The sequence below is a fragment of the Heptranchias perlo genome, chromosome 7 (assembly GCF_035084215.1).
Source record: "Heptranchias perlo isolate sHepPer1 chromosome 7, sHepPer1.hap1, whole genome shotgun sequence".
Taxonomy (NCBI): domain Eukaryota; kingdom Metazoa; phylum Chordata; class Chondrichthyes; order Hexanchiformes; family Hexanchidae; genus Heptranchias; species Heptranchias perlo.
The window spans coordinates 77270745-77280954 of NC_090331.1; positions in this window are offsets into that span (position 1 = coordinate 77270745).

The following is a 10210-nucleotide window of genomic DNA, read 5'->3' on the forward strand; positions in this document are numbered from 1 at the left end:
GAGCAACTGCCCTCGGCACCCGACAGATGCTGCAACGGATTCATCAAAAACTCCTACTGAGCTGACCCAGAGCCCAATTACAGAGTCAAGGTATGGAGGAAGCGAGAAAGATTAAAATGGTTAATGTAAAACTGGGGGATTGAAAAGAAAAAGTTGAAGGGTGAAGTGGGACAGAGTTGGATGCTGACAGAACCAAAATTGAGGGAGAGAAACTGAAATGAAGGTATTATTAATTATAAGTGTTGTTTGAGTTGCACTAATGTTGTGCCCATCTCCTCTAGTCTTCTGTTCACAGACCAAGTTAAATAATTTAATTAGCTCTATATGATTGATGCATGTGCGTATTATGAAGACCTGCATTGTGTATCCCCTCAGTCTTCTTTTCTCATGAGTTCAGTACCTTGAGTTTATCGTCATAACACAGCTCTTCCATCCTCTTGGTCTCCTGTGAATTCTCTTGATTGCATCAACGTCCTCCTTCAGATAAGATCCCCAAATATAAATACAATATTCCAAATGTGGTCTAATCTGTTATCTATACATGGTTAAAACACCTTGTTTTGACTTTTAATCAAATATCCCCTGAGATTTATCCAAATACTTGATTAGCTTTGTTGATAACAGTTTCACATTGACTGAAACTTTCCAGTGAATGGCCAACGATCCCATCAAAGCTATTTCCATCTTTGTCATTGGAAACCTCTTCTTTCTACATCCATGTTTCATGTTGTTGGTTCAAGATGCGTTATCTTGCATTGTTCCTCATTAAAATCAATCTACTATTCCCATCCACTTCATTGGTCATCATCACTTTGAGGGTCATCAATTGCCATTGTACTGGTCACTGGGATACATATCTCCTATGGTAAATAATAGAATCAATTATCAGGAGTAAACGTGAGGATCATCTGTACAATAATAACCTAATAAACAGCAGTCACATGGGCACAGAAGGGGAACAGACCACCTGACAAACCACCTTAACCTCTCTGAGGAAGTGACATCCCAAGTGGATTGTGGCAAGCCCCACGGAACGGTTTACCGCGACTTCCTAAAGACATTTGACAAAGTTTCACACAAAAGGCTATTTATTAGCTTAGTTCAAAGCTGTGGGGATTCCAGGTAATTCCTGGATATGGATAAGAAATTAGCAGAAGGTTAATCCTACATTATAAGAACATAAGAACATAAGAAATTGGAGCAGGAGTAGGCCAATCGGCCCCTCGAGCCTGGTCCGCCATTCAATAAGATCATGGCTGATCTGATCCCAACCACAAATCGAAAGAACACAAGAAGTCGGAGCAGGACCCGGCCACATAGCCCCTGGGCCCTCTCCGCCACCCACAGGGCATTGACCGATCCGAACTCAGCTTCATGTCCAATTTCCTGCCCGCTCCCCATAACCCCTAATTCCCTTTACTTCTAGGAAACTGTCTATAAGAACATAAGAAACATATGAGCCTTTACCTTTCACACTGGCTTCTGACTTGAAAAGAAGATAGAATCATCAGAAATTAGTCAAAAACTCCTTCTTCAGGACTCCTTCAGCACAAGGATTTAAAGTCAATGTCACTAAGCTCCAAGTCATGACAATGGGATTTTTAAAAAAATGTTGATGAGGACTGCTTATTTGATCAGGGGGACTGGTGTGGACGAGTTACTGAGCCACCATGTAGGTGGGAGCTGAGTTATCGTACGTAATCGTAGTAGAAACACAGAATGTTGAAGAGGACATGAGTCTACAGATATAAGGTCACTGCTGGTCTGTGTAACCCATAGCCAGTTCCCCTGATGAAGATGCTACTATTCACTGTTTAAACCAAAATACTCAAAAGCTGCCATAAATGAAGAGAATTTTTTTTTAACAGAATGTCCGCACACTCTTTGACCAGTAGTAAAGTTATTAATGGTAAAACTCTCTCTTTAAAATGACTCCAGCTTTTTTTTTCCTATCCCATTGTCATTCACGTCTCATCCACCTGACAGCTGGGGCAGCACTGTGATGTCTGATAATATCTGACTTTGACCTCAGTGATGATTCCGTGCTTCCTGTACCTTGGGAAAGATTGGCAGAATCCTCCATTAACTCCCGATTTGTCCAGCTGTAAATCTTGACACAGGTGAAGGGAAGAGAACGTGAGCATATTCTTCTTCCACATGGCTTGAATTGTGCCCTCAGCTGTCGTCTTAACTGTAATAAAAAAACAAAATCTATTTTGATGTCTGGGTTGGACTTCTCCTCTGGGCTGGATGTCCTTAATTACAAAAAAATAGATTAGCTTGTCCATGGTTTCTTATTCCTTTCCTCACTCTGCTGCTTAGTTTAAAATAATTTTACAACACCAAGTTATAGTCCAACAATTTTCAAATAAAATTGTTGGACTATAACTTGGTGTTGTAAAATTGTTTACAATTGTCAACCGCAGTCCATCACCGGCATCTCCACATTATAGTTTAAAATACACTTTTCCAGCTTCCACCCTAACCACGTCAAAGAGGCCATCCCCTATGGACAGGCCCTGCGAATACACAGGGTCTGCTCAGACGAGGAGGAACGCGATGGACACCTACAGACGCTGAAAGACGCCCTAGTAAGAACGGGATATGATGCTCGACTCATCGATCGACAGTTCCGACGGGCCACAGCGAAAAATCGCGTAGACCTCCTCAGAAGACTAACACGGGACGCAACCAACAGAGTACCCTTCGTCGTCCAGTACTTCCCCGGAGCGGAGAAACTACGTCATGTTCTCCGCAGCCTTCAACATGTCATCAATGATGACGAACACCTCGCTATGGCCATCCCCACACCTCCACTACTCGCCTTTAAACAGCCACCCAACCTCAAACAGACCATCGTTCGCAGCAAATTACCCAGCTTTCAAGAGAACAGCGTCCACGACACCACACAACCCTGCCACGGTAACCTCTGCAAGACATGCCAGATCATCGACACAGATACCACCATCACACGAGAGGACACCACCCACCAGGTGCACGGTTCATACTCCTGTGACTCGGCCAACGTTGTCTACCTCATACGTTGCAGGAAAGGATGCCCCAGAGCATGGTACATTGGCGAGACCATGCAGATGCTGCGACAACGGATGAACGGACACCGCGCAACAATCGCCAAACAGGAGGGTTCTCTCCCTGTCGGGGAACACTTCAGCAGTCAAGGACATTCAGCCACCGACCTTCGGGTAAACATACTCCAAGGCGGCCTTCGAGACACACGACAACGCAAAATCGTCGAGCAGAAATTAATAGCCAAGTTCCGCACCCATGAGGACGGCCTCAACCGGGATCTTGGGTTCATGTCACACTACACGTAACCCCACCAGCGAACAAATGTTATCTGTTTTTAATATAACGGGTTATTGACTGTCTTCGTTCTGTCTCTCTCTCTTTTTTTCTTTTTTTTCCCTTTTTTTGTCTTTTTTTTCCCTTTTTTTTTGGGGGGTTGTATATTCAGTGGCCTTTTAGATGACACCTTTCTGTCTGCTCACTGTGATTGCCTTGGCAACGGGCAGTAATCACCAGGCTTTGTTATGTGATCTTAAAATGCGAAGGATTCGAAATTGTCACTTCCACACCGCCTGAGGAAGGGGAAAGCCCCCGAAAGCTTGTGGGATTAAAAATAAAATCGTTGGACTATAACTTGGTGTTGTAAAATTGTTTACAATAGCTTAAAATAAGTCTTCAAAATGCCACAATCAAATTGCGATTACGCCTTCATTTAAAGGCCAACATATTGTCTGGAGAGATGAAGTGGGAATGCTACTGGGTCGGTGATGGTGAGGGCTTAGCACCCCCTTCCTGCAGCACTGATCTTTTGGGGTCAGTCTAACTTGAATCTTGCTAGCGGGGTCCTGGTGGTATTCACGGCTGTGCAGGGCAGCCTGCCTTGGAGTGGGGGCTGAAAGTTGCTGTGGCTGGAGCCTGAGGTCTGCAGCAGAGTAGCTTAGCCAGTTGCCCTGATTGCCCAAGGCACGCGGCACTTCAAAGTTTACATCTTTGCTCTGCCGCTTTAGCAAAGCTGGACCCCAGAAACTCACCGATGATTCTAGCATCGCTATGGCATTAATGGCAGTAAACATGACGTCTGACCTCACCCCATCATCAACACCTTTGAATAAACCCGCCTATATTCAGGTGGACCAATTCAATGCCCACAGCCACTTCTGGCAGAAACTCCCGGAAGCGGCAATACCTTGCGGGGAGCTAGCAGAATGTTTCCCTGTCTTATTTTCCAGCTCAGCCAACCCCACTACCAGCCAAAACCAGGTGGTAGCAGCACAAAATATCTAGGCCAACAGGTCTACTGTAAACTTTAAAAACAAACAAACAAACAAACAAACAAACAACAACAACAACAACAACAACAACAACTCCTCGAATTTATATAGTGCCTTTAAAGTAGTGAAATGTCCTAAGGGACTTCACAGGAGTGATTATCAAACAAAATTTGACATAAAGTTTGACTATCAAACAAAATTAATATGATAATACTCTGATCGCTAAGTTGTTATGTGTCAATGTCCCAATTAATTAATCACCATATGACTGCTAGACTATTAGTCGAATTGGAGTGCTGTGTAATCGGGCATTTGCCTTGTAAATCTCAACAAGATGTACTCCTGTTAGATTAGAGGGAATCCTGGATATAAATATTACAGAACTGCCAACCATTAGTTCAGTTACTGATCTGGTCCCAGCTTTACATGTTCCCTCAAATGCAATTGACAACACCAGAGAAGAAAAGGAGTTTGTAGTCACTCTGTTTACATAGTTATGAGCCATTGATAGTGGGAGCCCTGCTTCAGATAATTTTGTAGATTCCATCTGCCAGGCTGCACTCAGTGCAACCAGCTTTAGAATGGATGCGACAATTGCCAGGTATGAAATCTCATTAAGAAATATTAAAACATAAAGGGTGTAATTTTCCCAGCGTACATTGGTGGCAGGACACCTTGCCCATTGGCAATGTGCCTGGGATTTCTCTGAACACACTGCCAGCAGGCAAGGTCCCCTGTCACCAGCACATACTCAGGAAGCTACCCCCGGAGTCTTTGATGACTTAGAACTTGACTGATCTCCGATCCAACAAACCCGCCTTCAAAATCCTGAGCTCTTCAAATATAGAATCAGAGGCTCCAGAATTTCAAGTCCCACGATCTGCCAATGGAAGTGCGCTGAGGCGGGTCTTACACTCATCCTCGGGCCTAGACATTGGTGCTGTCAGATATCCTGGCCCCAGATCATTATAATATTGCTGGGCCGGACATAGACGTGAATCCTGCCATCAAAAGGTCTGAGATGCCTTTGAAGGCCCAGAAAACACAGGATGGGGTGGATGGGGGGGGGGGGGGAGAAGAAGGTGGAATGTGTTGGCATTTAAAAGCAGTCTGCACTTAAAGGGGAAAAGTCAGTAAACACAAAGTAGAGACGGCATCAGTGAACTTGAGGAAAAGAGGAGCTTCACATTTTACAGGTGAGTTGGAGCTCTTATTATCTGAGATAAGGCAGGGGAGAGATGCCCTTTATGGGGCAGGAGGCAGACAGCCTGTTCACAATGTACAATGCTGTTCAAGCAATTTGGAAGGAAGAGGCACTCATGGTAAATGGAACTACATGACCTGCAGGACACCACTGCAATCATAGAATCATAGAAATTTACAGCACAGAAGGAGGCTGGCCGAAAAAAAGCTTTTAATGCCTAATCCCACTTTCCAGCACTTGGTCCATGGCGTTGTAGGTTACGGCACTTCAAGGGCACATCCAAGCACTTTTTAATGAGTTGAGCGTTTCTGCCTCTACCACTCTTTCAGGCAGTGAGTTCCAGACCCCCACCACCCTATGGGTGAAAAAATTCTCCTAAGCTTCCCTCTAATCCTTCTACTAATTACTTTAAATCTATGCCCCCTGGTTATTGACCTCGCTGCTAAGGGAAAAAGGTCCTTCCTATCCACTCTATCTAGGCCACTCATAATTTTATACACCCCAATTAAATCTCCCCTCAGCCTCCTTTGTTCCAAAGAAAACAATCCCAGCCTATTTAATCTTTCCCCATAGCTAAAATTCTCCAGTCCTGGCAACATCCTCATAAATCTCCTCTGTACCCTCTCTAGTGCAATCACATCTTTCCTGTAATGTGGTGACCAGAACTGTACGCAGTTCTCAAGCAATGTAGGAAAAAGTTCAATGCTCCGACAAGGGCCCAATGATAGGCACTATGGCAGCTATGGGATAAGTCTAATTTGTACCATAGAGCCACAATGAAAATAATGTACTGCTTGCTGTAACAATGAGAAAGAAATTCTCAAGTAGAATTACCCTGTCACCTACATCCCTCCAGAATCACCTTCCCTCACGTGTCTACACAAGCCTGTCTTGTGAAATGTCACTTTTCATGCCAAAGTTCTCATAAAGCCATTAAAATTCCCTGTCAAGAGTTGATAGATGACAAAAATGAAATGGAAAGAGTCAGACAGTGTTACAGATCTTGAAAATTATTCCGTCCATTCAGGGGAAAATAACTCATCACTCAAGGGAATGTCAGTCAGCAGGCAGATGACCATTGGACATCAGGAGAAAGAGGCAGTGGAGATATTGGGCATTAAATCCTCCCATGTTGTAAGGGATGGAAATGTAAGAGGCCCTGCAGCTGCAGTGAGTCTGTTCAGAACAAATGAAAATCTTGGAATTTAAAGAAACTTCATATGTATCATATCTGTGGCTATTTTTGAGTGGAGACTCCTAACAGAGAAGAAAAGGAAATGGCAACAATAACCTTAGATCTTAGTGAGTGTTTTTAAATTCATAAAAGCCACACAAAGAGTATCAATGGAAGAGGGTGCAGGGAATGATTTACCAGGATCCTCTACAGTTGGCACCGCCACAAGAATTTCCTCCACTCACCATTCACCAGCCCAAAGAAAGACCCTTGGGGTGAATTAGATAGTTTCAATGAGGATTCGTCACTGGATGAGGCACACAACACAAGGATGTCAGAGGATTTAATCTTCAGCTCATCCTGCGGGAGGGTGTTAAGCTTTTCTATGGCTTCAGAGGCAAGACAAAGCCTCCAGAGACATAAATCAAATGAAATGTTGTAAAAGGAATGCCATAGTCTGTAGACTCTGCTCCCAGGGCATCTCCATGAGGGTCTGGATCTCCTCCAGGTACACCTGGCTTCCATGGCAGCCTCTTGCACATCACCTTCTTCTGTAACATATAGAGCATGTACCAAGGAATGACCGTAGGGAATGGCATTTTGAAGCCTTGAATAGTGTTTCCCCAAAATTGGTCAGGGTATAAGAAATAAAGAAAGACTTGCATTTATATAGCGCCTTTCACAACCTCAGGACGTCTCAAAGTGCTTTACAGCCAATGAAGTACTTTTGAAGTGTAGTCACAAATTCTCCAAAATGAAGCCTGAAGCTCCCAAAGTGCAGCCCGAGAGAAAATAAAAACATTTCAAATGACCCAAGAGAGAGGGAAATTGTAGCAAAAAAAAGTTTTGGAAGACTTTGCAGAGATTACCTCCGCCTGCATCATGAGGTGCTGCCAGAAATGCCCGTTATATACAGACACTGACCACACGGACAGACTCCAGGGCAGAAATGATGGGATTTAGGATGGGTGATGTTATACTATCCCAAACCCGTTGTTTCCACGGCTACACTCGTTACAGGATCGCTGCATCTTACTCCGCCCACCACATTCAGCGGGAATCTTCACATAGCATGAAATGACTGGCTCTCCGGTGGCTCCAGGGTCCATTCCCTTAATTCCTGCCCCTGGGCAATCAATTCACCCGATTTCCATTTACCCACATTCTCACCACCAATCTAACATAATCTTCATTAGCTGATACTGTGCTTTCGAACTGTTCAATGATCTTCAATTTGAAGATCAAACATGAGCAGCAGCCAATGCTGAGAAGACAAATAAAGTAAAAGATTAATTCAAATTAAATAAACAGCAAAAATATGGAGACAAGCAGGGTCCTCTAGTAGTAATGAGAGATTGATTTAAACATCCCGAAATGGGGAGAGGTTTATTCAAATCTTCCAACTTTTATAATGTTATTCATTTTAATGATTGTTTACAGTCACGTGGAGTTCTGAGTTGAGCACCTTAAGTTGTTAATTGAAATATAAATATTATTTTTCTGCAGAAGTTGATAACTGTTTATCTTCAGAACTTTCTCCTCTTGCTGAACTAATCTTTAGTTTGTCCCAATTCTTCCATACCCCCTCCTCCTCCCTCTTCCCCTCCCACACAAAACCTCGAGCCTCCACTCAGCCTCCCGTAACCGAGAAGGCAGGAAGCCCTAACCATGGTCTTCTCCACAACTGTCAATAATCCCCCAGTCCAAAATAAATCTCTGGATGTAGTGCCTACGCATGTGGAGTTAAATGGCCTCTGTTGTTAGGAGTGTGTTGCAGCTACAGAGAAACTTTGGTATTTGCTGTGATTTCTCTGAATGGTTTCTTTTCAGAAACTCACCCAGAGTCATCAAGTGTACAATCTGAGCTGAAGTGTGGTCCATGACGGTTACGGTCACACAAATTAATGACCAAACTTCCCTGTGCCAGCTGCACTGAAATGACCAAGGCTCCTGGGATTTATACACCACTAAGACAGGGATACTATTGATCTCGAAATTGTGTGTATATCAGGGGTTTACCACTAATTGCTTTGGCATGAGGTGATTCTCACAGAAAGTATCGTCCCAACATGATCTGCTCAGGGAGCAAGCTAGGGTTTTACAGTGCTGTATTAGCCAATCAATCCTACCCCAACCTCCAACCAGAATTCCGGGACATTCGAGTCATCAAATGTTACCACAGATACAGGCCATTCATCCCATTCGGTCACCAGTGGTCCTTTTCTCCATATGAGCCACCGGGATAAAGATTTGTCTGGGCTCGTGGAGCAAGCGGCATGAGGATCGATAGCAATTGATTGCCAAGGAGTATCACGAGTGTCCTTTTTTTCCAGGCAGCTGTCTGTCTTGAGGTTAACAGTCGTCCTTGCAGAATTCTCAGTTCTGCTAACATCTGTTGCCTTGCTTCCTCGTCAGGAGACAATGGCTAACTTTGTGCCAGGCTGCAGTTTGTACGAGCTGGAACAATAGGTTGAATGGAGTAGTCAGCTCTTAGCTTGATGTATTTAGTCATTATCTCACGGTGGGGGGGAAGGGGCAGGAAGGCACTCCTGCTCTCCTGGCTCCATGGGAATGTGTTATTTTTTTTAAAAATAAAATCAAATTAGGCAAAGTTTGCATGCTTCCTGGGACATACGAAACATATGAAAACACTGGGCAAGAGAAAAGCATCTGGTCCATCAAGCCTGCCCCACACAGTCGTGATAACAGTTTAAACAGTTCTTGCAGAACTGAATTGCGTGAGATCACTAGCCTTATTTCACTCTCGGTTACAATCCATGCGTAGCGGACGAGCTTAATAAATATTAATATAAAAACATCAGTTGGGGGAAGATCAGAACATGCCTGGTCCTCAAAAGATTTATTTTATTACTAAATTGAGGTTTAAGATTTCAATGAAGTTCCTGGAACAAGCCTGTGAAAATGTTACCCTCAGGCAACCTGCTGAACGATTGAAGACTTTAAGGATTTTGAGCCCTCCGGCACCATTCTGTAATGGTCTAAGTGGTTCTAACGATCACGGTGGCGTTATTTCAGCAAACTCGATCTCACCATTGGTTTTTATGGTGGACAGGGCTATGATAATTAGCTCTTCAATTTTCTCAGTAAGAGTCTCTGTGGAGAAACACAAAACTCCCAGCAAATTACAGGGTGGAGTACGGAATGGAATAGGTCAATCTGACTACAAGTTTGTGGAATCTCTGCTCAATATTAATGTACATCGTAGATCCGCCATTACTATGGTGCAAGTTTTCAACAAAGTGAGGCCCGTGAACTCCAGTGGACTGAGTGTGACTTTGTACAAATTACAGATGATCATTTCCTCTCACCTCTCAGTCAATTATTTCATATACTGAGGAATAAAATCTGATCTAATACTTTTGAAACCAAATCTAAACATGATGATGATATTTCGAGGAAGCTGTGCCCATATTACGGCCCACTTGTCAGCAGATTTCCACGGCCAGGATCACCAAACTGAGCAAATATGAGTCAATGTTTGAATGTGGTCGAGGTGCAGTATATAAAGACTGA